Genomic DNA, 16,953 nt, shown 5'->3' with positions numbered 1-16,953 from the left:
TTCAGTGCTACACAGAAACACTGGCCTTTCCCTGTGGTTGGAAATTCCAAGGCCCAGTCTTCTTCAGGGAAATGTACAAAGTATAACAGTGGTGTCTATAGTCTAACACACAGATGACTTCTAAGCAAAGACAAGCCAACTGAAAAGAGACTTTGGGTAGAGAGTAGGAAACCAGGGCAATTATCCCAAGGATACAATGGCTTTGGACAGGCAAATAAATTCACATTTTTCTGTTTTTTTTTTTTTTTTCTTAGAGACAGAGTCTCACCCTATCACCCTTGGTAGAGTGCCATGGCATCACACAGCTCGCAGCAACCTCCAACTCCCCGGCCCAGGGATTCTCCTGCCCCAGCCTCCCGAGTAGCTGGGACCACAGGCACCTGCCACAGCGCCCAGCCATTTTTTGTTGCAATTTGACCAGGGCCAGGCTCCAACCCGCCACCCTTGGTATATGGGGCTGGCGCTCCACCCACTGAGCCATAGGCACCACCCGAAATTCACATTTTTTGAGAAGGAAAATGAAACATCACACATGAGATGACAAGTTCAATCTAAATTAAGAGGACTGATGGATATACCCCGCCCTCATGCTGCGTAGGTGGGTGTGAAGTTGTCAAGTCAATCTTGAGTCTGGTGACTTCCCAGAGACTCCTTGGCTCATGGGATGTCTTTCTTCAAACACAATCCCAGAACCTGATCCAAACCAGTATGTGAGTACAGGGTCTACCCAAAGGTATGACATCTCTCAGTCTGGACAGACTGAGGAACATGAAAAATGTGGATTCTATCTGAACAGCCAATTGTGGCTTCATTCCTTTTAGAATTAGAGATTCATTGGCTGCTTCCTGAGCAGAGCACACTTCCTGTTCATTGAATACCAAGGAGGCACCTCCACAAGGCTGGCAAGAGTCAGACAGAGCACAGTGAACAAACAGGTCAAAAAACTTTCATCCAGTGAGTCCTGTAGCATTTCCTTCCAACTGCTCCACTTTCTGATGAGCCAGGTGGGACAGGATGACAAGGGATTAAAACCAAGAGGGATTAGACACCACAGTGTCCCAGCTGATACTACGGCAGACAAAAGGCAGTAGTTACAGAAAGAAAAGCAGCAGTCCCCTCAAAATGGGAAGAGCTGCCCTCTCCATGCAGCGGGGTGTGTGCCTGCCTGGGAGTGGAGTGACAGCCAGCTGCCAGTGTGCAGTGCACCTGTGACAGAACCAGCTGGTGCAGGACGTTCAACTCTCCCTGTGTGACACAACCAGTCTCACAGCACCCACAGGGGCCTAGAGCAAGGTGTCAGCGCTCTCACACAAATTGTGTTGAATTTCACATGCCACATCCAAAAAACAGAACTCTTGACACATTCCAAATTCCCAGATCTTATGTTTTTAGTGTGTCATTTATTTTTAATATTTTGACAGGAAAGGGGTTTTTTTTTTTGTTTGTTTTCATATTCTTTCTCTAGCAATGAAATATTTGCCCATATACTGACGCCAAAGAGAAAGAAAACAAATGGGCATCTCACCCTGGATTTCAACACATGGGAGAAAACAAGTGATATCAGGAAACCTTGGTTTGGTTAGATCACCTGGGCCAGCTAACCAAAGTTGAAGTCGGGATGAGTCAGGTGAAGAGATTGAAGAATTAAAATCTAGGCAAGCATCTCCGTGAAAAAGCCCACATTGTTAGAAAGGATAATTTGTGGCTGGCTGACTGAGTGAAACAATTACAGTCAGCACACTTCATTTTCCCCTGGTCTTCAGTCTCTAAGTGTCACCGTTGAATTAACAGTCCATGACTTTTCAGAGTTACTGGGGGACACTGGTTGATGTCTTCCTTCTTCCTCATGATGATTTTGATTGTCTGCAAATAAATTCAGAAAAGCAGGTCACACATTAAGCAAATCACATATACGTATGACCAAATCAGGGTCTGATCACAGCAGCAAGACACAAACGTGCTCAGGCTTATGCTGTGGCCTCTGTCGGAATGACTCTGAGATGCCACGGGTTCAATCCTGCCAGGAGTAGATGAGCCTGCTATCCGGACCTCTGGGGCAAAATATCCCTCAACTAGTCGATCATAATCTTACATCCTCTGACCTGTCTTGCGAACAGGTAAACAAACTTTTCCCTGAAATCTTCAGGAACTGGCCTAGAAGTGTTGCTGAAATAGAGTTCTCTCATTGGGTATCACAGTTGTTGAGTGATTAAAGAAACTTACAAACATTACTGGACTGGTGGAAGAATTCTATAAACCCTAACCCAAAATGAATCTGTGGTGTTTCACAGAAACATTGCTCATATAAAGGCCCAGTCTTGCTTCATGAAAAGCAAGATAAATGCAGATGTGTGCATGTGCTCAATTTAAGCTGACTGCTTAGCTAAGAAAAGCCAATTTAGGAGATAGAGACTGGGGCTGACAGCAGTGAAACCAGGGTGACAGCATCTCCAAATATATAGGCAAGGCTGCTGGTGGTCTGGGACAGGCCTAGAGACTTCGTGGATATTGTGCAGAAACATGAATTACATGATTGCAAGTGGCAAGAGACATTAGATCCACATGAGTAGATTTGATAGACATCAATTGTATACCTCCTGTATACAGGCAAGTATGAGCTTATCACAGCTGCCTGGGGTCCAATAACCTGACAGTGGGGCCAGGGAGACAAAGGCACGGCATAGGCTGAGGAAGAGAGGGAAGTGCCCTGACCCACCTGACATCTGTTTAACATTCCACTTCTGATTCCATCCAATACGTCTGCAGGGCCTGCCTTTGGAATAGACCTTACTAAGCCTAGACACAAGCATAGGCCACTGGAAGAATATTGCTACTTCTTCCTCATCATGGTGGCAAGGTTCACTGTCTACACCCAGAGCGCAGTGACTTCTTCCCCAAATGGGAATTTGGGAGCTGCTGTAAGGCTGGTCCTAGTCAGGCTGGGGCAAATTCAAAGAGTGAAAGATGCTCCTCCAGTGAATCCAGGCCTCCCTCCCTCCACCTCCTGCAGCTCCTGATGAGCCGGGGTGGGGAGGATGACAAGAGATTACACCAAGAGGGATGAGACACCAGGGAGTTTGGTAGGTGTCATGAGAGTGACCTCAGAAAGCAAAGGTGGGGAGGGGGGAATGTGTGTGGCTGTCATGGGGACCAGAGAGGAAGGAAACAGTTGGTGCTCACTGCATGAGAAATACAGAAGTCCCTGGGGAAGGAGACTCAACCACACCTGCACAGCACAGTCTCAACGCGCAGCACACAGGGAGAACTGCAGCAGGTGCTCCACCACGTGTCTGAGTTGGGTTGGGTTTCACATACTGTGGCCAAGAGGATACGGTCCCTAGAGTGATGGTACACTCCAGAGATGGTGTGGTTTCTATGTCTTTTTTTTTTTTTTTAAAGACAGAGTCTCACTTTGTCACCCTCAGTAGAATGCCATGGCATCACAACTCACAGCAACTTTCAGCTCTTGGCTTAGGCGAATCTACTGCCTCAGCCTCCCGAGTAGCTGGGACTACAGGCGCTGGCCACAATGCCTGGCTATTTTTTTTGTTGCAGTTTGGCTGGGGCCGGGTTTGAACCCACCACCCTCGGCATGTGGGGCTGGTGCCCCACTCACTGAGCCACAGGTGCCACCCATTTTATTCTTGTTATTTCAGGTTAATGTGAGGGTACAAATGGATAGGTTACAGTGTTTGCATTTTTTAGGTAGAGTCTCTTTTATAGCTGTGTCCTGCACCCAACAGGTGTGCCATATGCCCTTACAGTGTGCCCGTTAAGTAGGAGCATACAGATCCCCTCCTGCCTCCCCCGAACTTGAATTGAGTTTTTCTCTTATGTGGGCATGTATTAGATAATCTATTGGCTTCATATTAGTAATGAGTAGCTTGGATAGTTGCTTTTCCATTCTTAAGATACTTTGCTAATAAGACTGTTTCAACTATATCCAGTTAATACAAAAGATGTGAAGTCTCCATCTTTTTATGGCTGAATAGTATTCCATGGTATACATATACCACAGTTTGTTAATCCATTCCTGGGTTGATGGGTACTTGGGTTGCTCCCACATCTTGGCAATTGTAAATTGAGCTGTGATAATCATTCTAGTCCCTATGATAAAATGATTTTTTTTTTCTTGAGGGTGCCTTGCAGTGGGATTGCAGGATCAAATGGGAGTTCTAATTTGAGATCTTTGCGGATTCTCCATAATTCTCTCCAAAGAGGCTGTATTAGTTTGCAGTCCCACCAACAGTGTAAAAGTGTTCCCTTCTCTCCACGTCCACATTGAAGCCTCTTTTAATATTGTGACACGAAAATTGAATTTGTTGTCTAGGTACCTTTCTTGGTGTTTAGCTTTGCTAGTTATGCCCTAATTTCTCTGCTTGTTACCACTACTATTTATCTTTCCTAACAAGAACCTAAAGATAACTACTGAGAAAGCAGATATGCGTCTCCTCCTGGTTTTCATGAAGAGAGAAAACAGGTGTTCTCTGTGTGTTCAGGAAAACCCTGAGGCTGGTGAGTTCATCTTGGGTCATTCTTACAAGTAACACAACAGGTAACTGTGCTAACTGGGCGATTTCATTGCTGAGTGAGCACATTAAATCAATAAAATCTGTGATGTTGTTAATCCTTGCACCTGGAATCTGTCATCACCTTCACCTCATTATAGGTTCTTTCTGAGACCTCCTCCATGTCTTACACATCCATTACCAGCTTCTGATTCTTCACTGTTACCCGGGGGTAAGCAGGTGTTATGCTTGTTCAACCTCCTCACCCACATGATTTTCTGCAAATACACAAGTGTTCACTCTGCTATTTCCCACTTCACACACTACAAACTCAGTGACCTATATGTGCACTGAGATATAACTGTCTACATGTGAGTCAGTATCGTAATGAAACTCCTCCTGTTTTGTCTTTAATGAAAATGTCCTGGATGGTTTCCTAATGCATCCAACAATGTGCCTTTGCTCACCACCCCGGCATGCTTATCTTCAAAATGGCCAAATAAAAAACACCTTTTCCTCCCATCTTAATGGTGTTTGTGAACTTCTCTCTGGGTTTCTGCAGCTCTGTCTCTAGTTGTGCCACAGATCTGACCCCCAGGCATAGGCTTTATGTCCCCTAATAGCTGTCATTGAGAACCCACTTCTTTCTCTAAGCAGCAGACAATCCTGTCCCACAGCCCCCCCATACATTAGGGAACTTTATGGGCACTCCAACTTGACTTCTGCTATGTTATCGAGGGAAATTCTCTCCATGGAAAGGGTTCCAGTATAAACCACATTTCTACCACCAAGCACCACTATTTCAAGTATCTTAACACCACAGAGCAAGGAGCAGTATACTCTTTGAAATACATTTATCAATATTCCTACATTTGAATGGTACATCTACTGTTAAAGACAGTATTTGATCCTTTTTCCTGACAGGACGATAGAAATTCAGTAAGGGTGAATTAATCACTCTTCCCCAGTTACTAAAGACAGTGCTTTAGGGTAGAGCCTGAGAAATTCCATTCTGAGCCCAGGGCTCTCTTCACTCTAATAGGCTGCCTCCTGTCACATCCTCCTTCCTGTACTTTAAAACTGGGTAGATCCTGCCTCCTGCTCCAACAACCATGCTCCATCATAGAAGAAGGATATATCTGAAATACCATGACCACCAACCCCATTGGTTTCGCATCTCAGTTCCTATCCATCCATTTCTGGTCAGGTCACAACCACAATATTTAGTGGAAAGAAAAGTCACTGGCTTACTGTCATTGAGAGGTATGGCACTCTGGAGTCTCTCATAAGCCTGGGACATTGCGTAATCGGGGTCTGTGACCACCTTACCTGGGCTGAGTGTGCAGAGAGGTGCTCTGCCAGCCTGTGCCCCTCAATCAGTTGCTCTCGGAGGCTCTGCGCCTGGCAGCTGTCATTGTAGCTGAGGAAAGCCCCAACATGTTGTTGAGTAAGGAGGAGACATCTCTTTCCTCCCATAACTGCTCTTTTAACAGGGTCACCTTCTGCTCCTGAATGTGAATTATGACACTGTATTTCCTAAGATAAGAGAGTAGAGAAAACTTGTGAGAGAGAGGGATGAGTGATGAGTTCTAAGCATTGCAGCAGAGATTTCTGTGCACGTATTGTTAAGGACCCCTTCAAGCATAATTTCATCACATGCTTGGTGAAATGCTAGTGGTAAAACGAAAGGCCTTGCCAGTATTGGAGCGTGCTCCTTAAGATTCCACACTCCGTTCCTGTTTTTCTTCTGCAAACAAAACTGCATCAGTTCCTAATCAGATTCACAAAGATGTCCCTTTGTTTCCTCGCTTTGGCCAGCCATCTCCACATGCAAATATACTGAGTGCAAGGTGCACAAAGCCACACACAGGCATGTGACCCGGTCCAGCCAGGGCTAAGTGGAAATGGGCTAAGTGGCTAAGTGGAAGAACAGAAGACGACAGGTTCAAGAAGACCACATTCTTTAGGTGAAAGAATCAGAAGCCACAGTCAGTCAGGAGGGAGGTGATTGTGGTCAGAGAAAATGTGGTGGTGGCTGCTCTCCATTTTGAGTATCCTCAAATGTTGACCTATTTGCTTTTCCTTGGTTAATCTCACGTGAATTTCACTTTCATAATTAGGTGTTTTGGAAACAACACATAGCTCTGTGTAAAAACTGCATAACTTACCATTATTTTTGTTATACTTGTTTTATAAGTATTTGTGAGACACATGGCTGCCATGTCAACTCCTACCTCCTCCTGGCCCGGGTGAGCTCTATTGTCTCGGCTGAGCTTTCCCCTCTCAGGAATTCTCACACCCCCCACAGCCCCCTTACCTGAGCTTTTTAGCTAGTGTCAACGTCTCTGCCTGCTCCTCCACTTCGAAATTTGGCTTCTCACCCAGCATGGACTCCATGATGTCTCTGCACTCTTCACACTGAGAAAAGACAGACGCACCTGCCATAGTGAAAGCTGGCCATGCTGCTGAGGTCACTGCCCACAGGGAAGGAGGCAGGGCCCATCCTGGGACAAAAGTATCCCCAGCACCAGGCTCTATTTGGGGATTTTCAAATACGTATTTCCTCAATTTTCCAACTATGTAGCACTGATAATTCTCTTACAGGAAGTAACTTCACCAGATGATTGTACTGCATTTGGTAGAGTCTGAATTCACATTATCTACCGCAGTGATTTTCAACTGATGTGCACAGGACACAGGTGCGCCATGAGAGGATTCTTAGGTATGCCGCAAACATTTTTAAAGATCATTAATTAAATTGTTTTCAAAAGAAATTCAAAGCACAGTAAGTATATTCTTTCTTTTACTTATTTTGGTTAAACAGAAGTGTGCTGTGGAAGTGTGCTATGAGATAAAAAAAAAAAAGATTGAAAAACACTGGTGTAGAACCTGACTTTGAATTACCAGTCATTTCCCAAGCTTGCAGCCTGCTATGTAAAACCCTGTGGTGGAGCAGCAAGGAGCAATTTCCTGTGCAGCTGGGAAGGCCTTGAGGATGACAGGACTGATGGGTCCCTTGTGCTGGAAATTGTAAGCACTTTACCACAAAGATTTAAAAAAAGAAAAAAATCATATGTGAATGCAATTGTGTAAAATGTAAGACAAGACCATAAAGCCATGAAGGAAATAATCCAAATACTAATAAAGTTTGTGTTAAATTGGCAATAGAAGAACTAAGAGATTTACAAGAAGTATGTCACATAATTCATAGCAGATATTTAAAAAGGTAGGTACTATGATAGCTCCAAATTAACAGAGCAGGAAACTGGCACAGAGAAGACAAGCCTCCGGAGCCCAGGAGTCCGCCCAGGGTGCCCGCTGTACACACCGCTCTGAACAGCCCTGGGTGCTCGCTCTGCTGCTCCCGGGGAAAAGAGTCTGTTCCAGGAAGCAGGACTTCTTTCTCACCAGGTGGTGGTGTCACCTATAGAGGTCACAGTTTCTGTTAGAAGCATACTCCTCATTAACCTTTAAAGCAGATGTTGTGATACCTTCCCCAGAGTATCCAGCTCAGTGCTTTCCTATTTGACCTTCACAGAAGCTTGAATTTTTTTTTAATTTCAGATTAATATGAGGGTACAAACGACAAGGTTCCAATGACTGTGTTTGTTAGGTAAGGTCCCTCCCTGTACTAGTTGTGTCCCGTGTCCAAGAGGTGTGCCCATTAGATAGGAGCCCGCCAATCTCGCCCCTCCCCCCCAACTTGAATTAAGTTGAATTTTTCTCTCGTGTAAGCTGAGTGTTAGTTCATATCCTGGAGAAGTTTGAATTTGAGACAGGGAAAAGACAGGCATGGCTTTAGGCAGGCTGAGTCAGGAAGTCTTGAAACAAAGTTTCCAACTGACCTGATCAAAACAGGGCAGGACAAGTTCCAACCAGTTAGAACCAAGATGGCGGAGGAATAACGGCCCATGACTTTACGGTTTCATTACGCAACTCATTACCTCACTGGTTTCTAAGCAAACCTCCCACCACCCATGCACCTGACACCCTGATACTTTCCATTTGATCATACTTATTCAAAAAGAGGGCATCACCCTAAATCCAGAAAGCATTTCTTTCCAAGAAATAACAAATATTCCTCCCTTTCTTTACCCTATAATTAAATGATTGGTTAAATAGAGGAGCTAAAGGAACCATGGGGCCAGTTTTCCTCTACAGGGGGAACTTGCCTCTGTGTAGTAGATTTGAATAAAATTTACTTTCACTTTATACTGTTGCCGGCTCCTGAATTCTTTTTTGTGTGAAACCAAGAACCTACCCGGACATCAAGTGGCTCCCAGCATTGAGAGGGTCAGGGGTTTGATTTTCCAGTTAAAATTGAATGGAAGTTCTTTAGTTCCAGAAATTTACATCACAGACTAAATGCTACTTGTCTGCAGGATTTTTTTTTTTTTTTTGGTAGAGTCTTACGTGATACAGAGAGGATCCTCGTAAAAACTGTTTAACCTGTTTCTGATGAAAACAGGAAGTTCAGTATCTACACCAGGAATCAATAAATGGGATTTTAACCCAAGCCCCAGCCTACACTTCACTGCAAACTTGGAAAAGTTGCTAAACTCTTTGTGCCTCAGTTTTTCCGTCGTCAGCAAAATGAGGTTAAAATACCCACTTTAACCATTCCAGAAGTACAGTCAAGATGGCATTTATTTTGACAATAGGAAGAGGACAATCGAGTCTAGAGAATGCTTCTTTTCTCAGAGAGAAGACATTCAGCCACCACTTAGAGGCCAGGGAACCCACAGAACTTACTGTATTTCTGCAGCTGGTTGCCCAGGAAGGAGGCAGCAGCTTCAGAGGTGAGCACTTTGTCCCCGCGGTCCCGGAGCTGCTGTTGGCTGTCTGCCGGCTGACAGCGCAATTCCTTGTTGATTTCCAGGCTGTCCATCTCTGCCCTCTGACTGGACAAAGGGCTGAGAGCTCCAGCCACTCTGACATGTGTGGCAGAAGAGGAACAGCCAGGGACTAGCGAGAAGAAACCCAGACACGCTGGCGGGTGAAAAACAAATGAAATCAAATAGGTTTCATCAGGACCGAGGGATGACAAACACTCTGATTCTTAACTTATTGCTGAGAAAAACTTGACCAACACCCCAGAGTGCTTGACAGTCCCTAACTGAAAAAAGAAAAAGAGAAAGGGGAAAAAAAGGTTCAGTATGACGGCGATGAGAGCCGAGTCCCCTGCCTATAGCTCAAACTCTGACTGAAGTGGGGGAGGTGGAGCTTGCGGCGCCGCTTAACGGTCTGGGCTTCCAGTAACAGATTTAGAAGGTGGGGGTGTGCCACGGGGTCTTGGGCGCGCCCGCCTTCCGGTTGCCTGGGCTAGGCCTTCTGTTCCTCCCTGAGGTCATCACCAATGGGGACACCCCCTAACCGGCCACTCTCCAGAGTGACTTGTGCTGATGCCACAGACCCATCCCTTTCCCTGTAAACTTTGGTCTATTTCACATTGTTCATTTTTATTTCTGTTAAATCACCAAGGCAGAAGTAGTTGCCTATCATACTTTATTTTTGTAATGGTTGCACAAAATCACCCCACCTTCTCCTTATGTTAAAACAGACGTTAGGGCTTTTTCCACAGTGAAAATCTCAAATGTTTAGATGGCCATGATGCTCTTGAGACTTCTACAGTTTTTTCTGTATCCACTAAAAAGTGTAGGACCAAAACAGAATATATTTATTTCTAAGTGAATGAATTCATTTTATTTTTAATTTTTTTCTTATATTTTCATCTTTTTTTTTAAAATTAAATTTATTTCAGGTTAATGTGAGGGCACAAACAAGCAGGTCAAAATATTTGATTTTGTTAAGTAGAGTCCATCTTATGGTTATGTCCCACACACAAAGGTGTGCCAAACACCCCCATCCCACGCCCTTTCAGTGAGATCGTCCCAAACCCCTCTCTCTCCCTCTTTATCCCACCCCCCAGTGAGAATTGAAACCAGTTTTTCTCCTACATGGGCAAGCATCAGATCATCTACTGGCCTCATATCAGTATTGAGTACATTGGATAATTGCTTTGTCATTCTTGTGACACTTGACTAAGAAGAATGTGTTTCACCTCTATCCTGAATATTACAAAAGATGTGACGTCACCATCTCTTTATGGCTGGATAGTATTCCATGGTGTGCTTGTACCACAATGTGTTAATCCATTCCTCAGTTGATGGGCATTTAGGTTGTTTCCATGTCTTGGTGATTGTAAATTGAGCTGCAATAATCATTCTAGTGCAAATGTCCTTATGATAAAATAATTTTTTTCTTCCAGGTAGATGCCTAGTAGTGGAATTGCAGAGTCAAATGGGAGATTAATTTGAGATCTTTAAGGATTCTCCATACTTTTTTCCAAAGAGGCTGTATTAGTTTGCAGTCCCACCAACAGTGTAGATGTGTTCCCCTCTCTTCACATCCACACCCACAGCTTTGGGACTTTGTGATGTCGGCTAGTCCTATTAGGGTCAAGTGTTATCTCAGGGTGATTTTGATCATTTATTTGATGATTAGGGACAATGAGCTTTTTTCATATGTTTGCTAGCCATTCATCTGTCTTCCTCAAAAAAGGTGCTATTCATATCTCTGGCCAAATGATCTATGGAATTGTTAGCTCTTTTTTATTGATTAATTTGAGTTCTTTGTAGATCCCAGTTATCAAGGCTTTGTCCAATTCATAATATGCAAATATCTTTTCCCTCCTCTGAAGGTTGTCTATTTGCTTTGATTATTGTCTGTTTAGCTGAACAGAAGCTTTTCCGTTTAATTAAATCTCATTTACTTATTTTTGTTGTTGCAATTGCAATGGAAGTCTTCTTCATAAAATCTTTTCCCAGGCCAATATCTTCAAGTGGTTTTCCCACACGTTCAGGATTTTTATTGTTTCATGGCTTAGATTTAAATCTTTTATCCATCTTGAATCAATTTTTGTGAGTGGAGAAAGGTGCACGTCCAGTTTCAGTCCTTTATAGGTAGATATACAGTTTTCCCAGCACCATTTATTGAATAGGGAGTCTTTTCCCCAGTGTGTGCTCTTGTTTGGCTTATCAAAGATCAAGTGGCTATAAAATGTTAGTTTCATCTCATGGTTTTCTATTCAATTCCGAATGTTTATGTCTCTATTTTGGTGCCAATACCATGCTATTTTAATCACTATGGACTTGTAATATATCCTAAAATCTGGTGACTTCCCTGGCTTTGTTTTCATTACTAATAATTGCCTTGGTTTTTTTCTGATTCAATACAAAATGAAGAATTATTTTTCTCCAAATCTTGAAAGTATGATGTTGGTATTTTAATGGGGATTGCATTGAATCTGTAGATTTCTTTGGGAAGTGTAAACATTTTGACAATGTTGATTCTTCCTAGCTATGAGCATGGTCTATTCTTCCATTTGTTAATATATTCTGCTATTTCTTTTCTTAGGGTTTCATAATTTTCTTTGTAGAGGTCCTTCACCTCTTTTGTTATGTATATTCCCAGGTATTTCATTTTGTGAAGCTATGATGAAGGGAATTGTGTTCTTGATTAACTTCTCAACTTGGCTGTTGTTGGCATATACAAAGGCTACTGATTTGTGAACATCGATTTTACATCCTGAGACATTGGTGTATTTTTTTTTATCACTTCCAAGAGTCTTGGGGTTGAGTCTATGGGGTTCCCCAAGTATAAGATCATATCATTGGCAAAGAGTAAGAGTTTCACCTCCTCTGCCCCCATTTGGATACCCTTTATTTCTTTCTCTTGCCTGATTGCATTTGCTAGAACTTCCAGCACTATGTTGAAAAGTAGTGGTGATGGAGAACATCCTTGTCAGGTTCCAGTTCTAAGTGGAAAAGCTTTCAGTTTTACTCCATTCAGTATGATATTAGCTATGTGTTTGTTGTATATGGCTGCAATCACTTTGAGAAATGTGCCACTTATGCCTATATTCTTAAGTGTTCCTATTAGAAAAGGATGCTGAATTTTATCAACTGTTTTTTCTGCATCTATTGAGAAGATCATATGGTCTTTGGTTTTGCTTCTGTTGTTATGATGAATTACATTTATGGATTTGTGTACGTTAAACTGGCCTTGTATCCCTGGGATGAAACCTACTTGATTGTGATGTATAATTTTTTTTAACGTGTAGCTGTAATCTATTGGCTAGGATTTTATTGAGAATTTTGGTATCTATATTCATTAGTGAAATTGGTCTGAAATTCTCTTTTTTAGTTGGTTATTTTCCTGGTTTTGGTCTCAGGGTGATGTTTGGTTCATGGAACATGTTGGGGAGGATACCTTCCTTCTCAATTTTTTGGAATAATTTCTGCAGTATAAGCTCTTCTTTGAAGGTTTGATAGAATTCTGTTGTGAAGCTATCTGAACATGGGGATTTTTTTGTTGGGCGATTTTTTATTTTTTCTTTGATCTCAGTGCATTAAATTGGTCTGTTAAATAATTCTATTTCTTCTTGATTAAGTCTAGGGAGAGGGTGTGATTCCAGGTATTGATCTATACTATATATTGTCAAATTTCTGGGTGTAAAGTTTCTTGTAATATTCACAGATAATTTCTTGTACCTCTGTGACATCTGTTATTATTTCCCCTTTATCATTCCTGATTGAGATTACTAGAGATTTTACTTTTCTGTTTCTAGTTAACATGGCCAATGGTTTATCAATTTCTTTCTTTCTTTTTTTTTTTTTGAAAAACCAACTTTTTGTTTCATTAATTTTCTGAATGATTCTTTTGTTTTCAATTTAATTCACCTCTGATTTAATTTTGATTATTTCTTTTCTTCTGGATTGGGGATTAGATTGTTCTTCTTTTTTCATTTCCATAAGTTGGTTCATGAGTTTGTTGATGCGCTCTCTTTCTCCTTTTCAGATGTAAATGTAAGCATCTAATGTGATAAATTTCTTTCCTAAGACTGCTTTTGCTTTATTCCACAGGTTTGGGGAATTTATAGATTCATTGTTGTCATATTTGAGGAATTTGACAATTTCCTCCTTTATCTCTTCCAGGACCCAACTGCCATTCAGCATGAGGTTGTTTAGTTTCCATGCCTTTGTATGGGGATGAATGCTTTTGTTGGAGTTGAGTTCCACCTTTATTGCCTTGTGGTCTGAGAAGGTACATTCTATAATTTCTATTCTCTTAAATTTGTTAAAAGGTTTGATTTGTATACTATGATATAATCTATTTTAGAGTATGATCCATGGGCTAATGAGAAAAATGTATATTCTTTAGCTTTGGGATGGTGTATTCTGTATATGTCTATTAAGCCCATTTGTTCTAGGGTCACTTTTAAGTCCTTTGCATCTTTGTTTAGTTTCTGTTTAGAGGTTCTTCCCAGTTCTGTCAGAACCTGGCAGCTTGCAGAATTTCCTCTTTTTGGCTTGACTTTAGACAGGTTCATCACAATATGTCTTGGAGAACCTCTGTTTGCATTAAAATGACCCAGTTTTCAATATTCCTGTAAAGAAGTGTTGGAATCTTTAGAGAAATTTGGGAGGATTTTATTTATGATTGTCTCCAGTAGGGCTTCCATTCCTTTGGGATGATCTTCTTCCCCTGCAGAGATCTCTATTATTCATATGTTTGAATGCTTTGTAAAGTCCATAAGTTATCTGAGTGACTGTTCTGCTTTCTCTCTCTTCTACCTCTTTAACTACTGGGTTTACTCAAGAACTTTATCCTCTAATTCTGAGATTCTTTCTTCTCCATGGTCTAATCTATTTTTGATACTTTCTACTGCACTTTACATTCCCTGATTGTCTCCTTCATATCATCAGGCTCCACCATATCCTTTCTATATTCCTCATGTCTCTTATCCATCTTTTGGTTCTGTTTTTCTACTTTCTTGTCCATTCACTTAATTGCCTTCATCATCCATCTTTTAAATTCCCTTTCTGTCAACTCTAACAATTCATTATAGGTGGCGTCCTCTACAGTAGCTGCCTCATGATCCCTTGGAGGAGTTGCTCTGTTTTGGTTTTTCATGATGTCAGAATTTGTGATTCCTCTTCATGTGTGTTTTATTCTTGTTGACCTCCTTGCCCTGTTTTTTCCTTCTCACCACATCCTTTGCTTTAAACTACCTTATCTCAGAGCTCAGGTATTAAAGTGGCCACTTGTTATAAGGCCAAAAGGAAGAAAAGGGTAAAAAGCAAGCCAGAAGAAAGAAGAGTTAAAAAAGAAGAAAAAAGAAGGAAATAAAAAGAAAAAAAGAGATAAAAGGAAGGGAGATGAAAGAAAAGAATTGAAAAACAGGAGAGAAGGACAGGAAGAGAGAATGAGAATGACAGAATAAATGGTGTTGTTTGGTATGGTGCTAAGGCCATGCCTGTAGGTCAAGGATTTGGGGGGAGAGACTGGGCTGAGTGGGTTCCTCAAATCAGGAGCTCCTGCCAAATATAGGAAGGTAAATAAAAGAGAAAAAATAAGAAAGAAAGAGTACATAAAATTCAGTAGTGTGGTCTTGCCAATACTGTATTCCTAAGGCCAAAGGTAAAAGGACTCCCTAGTCCATGATCTCTTGGCCTTCTTGGGCCAGACCACTGCTGTAACATCCCAGTCACACCAATGCCATGCCACCCCAGCATTCAGAGAAAAGAGGGAAAAAATAACAATAGATAAAGAAAATAAAAAATATAGTTGTATCAAATAAAGGAGAGAGAAGGAAATGGAAAAAAGAAAGAAGAAAAAACAGAAAAGGGGGAGATATCTTAGCTGTAGTATGAACAATTTATGTGGGAAATATGAGAAAATCAGAAAAGTCTCTATCAAAAAAAAACATAGAAGGAGAAAAGTGAAATAGAGAAAGAATAAATGAGGCTGAAATACCATAACCAAAAATATAGGAGCCTTTACTCTTGAGGAAAGTGAAAATGGAAATTAAGAATTGAACCATCCAGTAATATCATGGATAGAGGTGAAATACATTCTTCTTTGTAAAGTGTCACATGAATGGAAAAGCAATTATCCAATGTACTCAAGACTATGAATGTAGTAGAAGACTTGATGTATGCCCATGTAAGTGAAATACTCATTTCAATTCAAGTTGGGGGAATGGTAATGAGGGAGGGAGAGGGGTTTGTGTGCTATCACCTTACTATAATTAACAAAATCAAATATTTTGACTGGTTGTCACATTAACCTGAAAATAAATTTATTTAAAAAAAAAGACAGGAAAAAAACTTCATATTTTTGGCTTTAAAATAAAAGAATAGAACTAACTAAACAAATTAGCAAAAACAGAACAAAACAAAAGGAAAATAAGCTCAAATAGCCAAAAACAGAAATCACCTCAGTAACAAATAAAAAAAGAAAAAAATACTTATATAAATATATGGCAGAAGTGAGCGACTATAATAGGAGTATATATTGCAATATATTATCTGGACACCAGGTGGCGCTATGGTTTTAGGAGACAACACAAACTACTCTAGTTTCTGAGGACTTGTAGTTTCTGACGACTTGTCCTGTCTTCCTGACTTAGTTGACTTCAGTGAGCACCTGATCGTTCCCTTAGCATTCAGCCCCCACCAGGTTAGGGTCTTAAAGCTCTCCAGAATCCTTAGAAGGCAAGTCTCATAGTGACCCCTGAAAACAATTCCCCAGGGTCGTGGGAGCCACTCAGCTTGCCTGAAGCATGGACACCTGATTTTAGCAGCCAGAGCAGAGTCATCTGTGCTTCAGGCCCCTGCAAACAGACCTACCCACAGGCCCTTCCCACAGTGTCAGGCAGGACCTTCCCAATATGACCTCCCTGCCAGCAGCCATGCGATGGCAAATCCACTCAACTGGGTGTTCATACCTGGTTGCTGTACACTGTTCCTTGTCCACCCACTCTTCCAGGCTTTCCACTCAATGCGCAGTTCCCGCAGATCCACAAACTACAGATAGCCTTCCTCCCAGACCTTTGTGAGGAGACAGCTAGTCCCTGCGGACTCTCAGGCACGTGCCTACTGAATCAGTCCTCCCAGCTCCAGGTCTCCTGTTGTCTTCTGCAGTCCACCACTGCCTTACTGTGCTCCCAGAGCCATGACTCCAGGTTAGTTCCTCATGCCAGATATAGTTGGGTTCTCTTTTTCACCCTTGCCATTCTGGGAGAGGCCAGCAAAGAGGTCCTTGTAGTCTATTGTCTTGTTCCACCCCCAAATAATTCATTTTAAAAAATGTTTTCTGTCCTGTCTCAATATTTTCTTTCTGGATCCCATTGTTATGCTGGTTTCTATTTTCTTACTAGTGAAGTATGTTGGCTTTTCACTAAACTTAAAACCAGTGACATCCCTGTCTCCTAAGTTTCTCCTCCATGTGTGGGTTGGTTTGCTTTTTAATGCCACTAAACACTATATTCCATAATTGTCATGTATAAATATCATTCTAGTCCCAAAAGGGCTCTTTTCAAGATATCAAGAGGTCAAAGCTATTTATATATATCTCCTGAATACATCTCCGTGACCATCTA

General features: G+C 41.7%; 1 pseudogene; it reads right to left on the bottom strand.

The window, feature by feature from the left end:
- Positions 1-1,424: 1,424 nt before the first annotated feature.
- LOC100964575 lies at positions 1,425-9,446 on the bottom strand (annotated as a pseudogene).
- Positions 9,447-16,953: the final 7,507 nt, after the last annotated feature.

The sequence above is a fragment of the Otolemur garnettii genome, unplaced genomic scaffold, assembly GCF_000181295.1.
Source record: "Otolemur garnettii isolate 467f Iridium unplaced genomic scaffold, OtoGar3 scaffold00073, whole genome shotgun sequence".
In the NCBI taxonomy this organism is placed as follows: domain Eukaryota; kingdom Metazoa; phylum Chordata; class Mammalia; order Primates; family Galagidae; genus Otolemur; species Otolemur garnettii.
The sequence above is the reverse complement of the archived record's forward strand: the minus strand, read 5'-3'. Positions and strand labels throughout refer to the sequence as shown.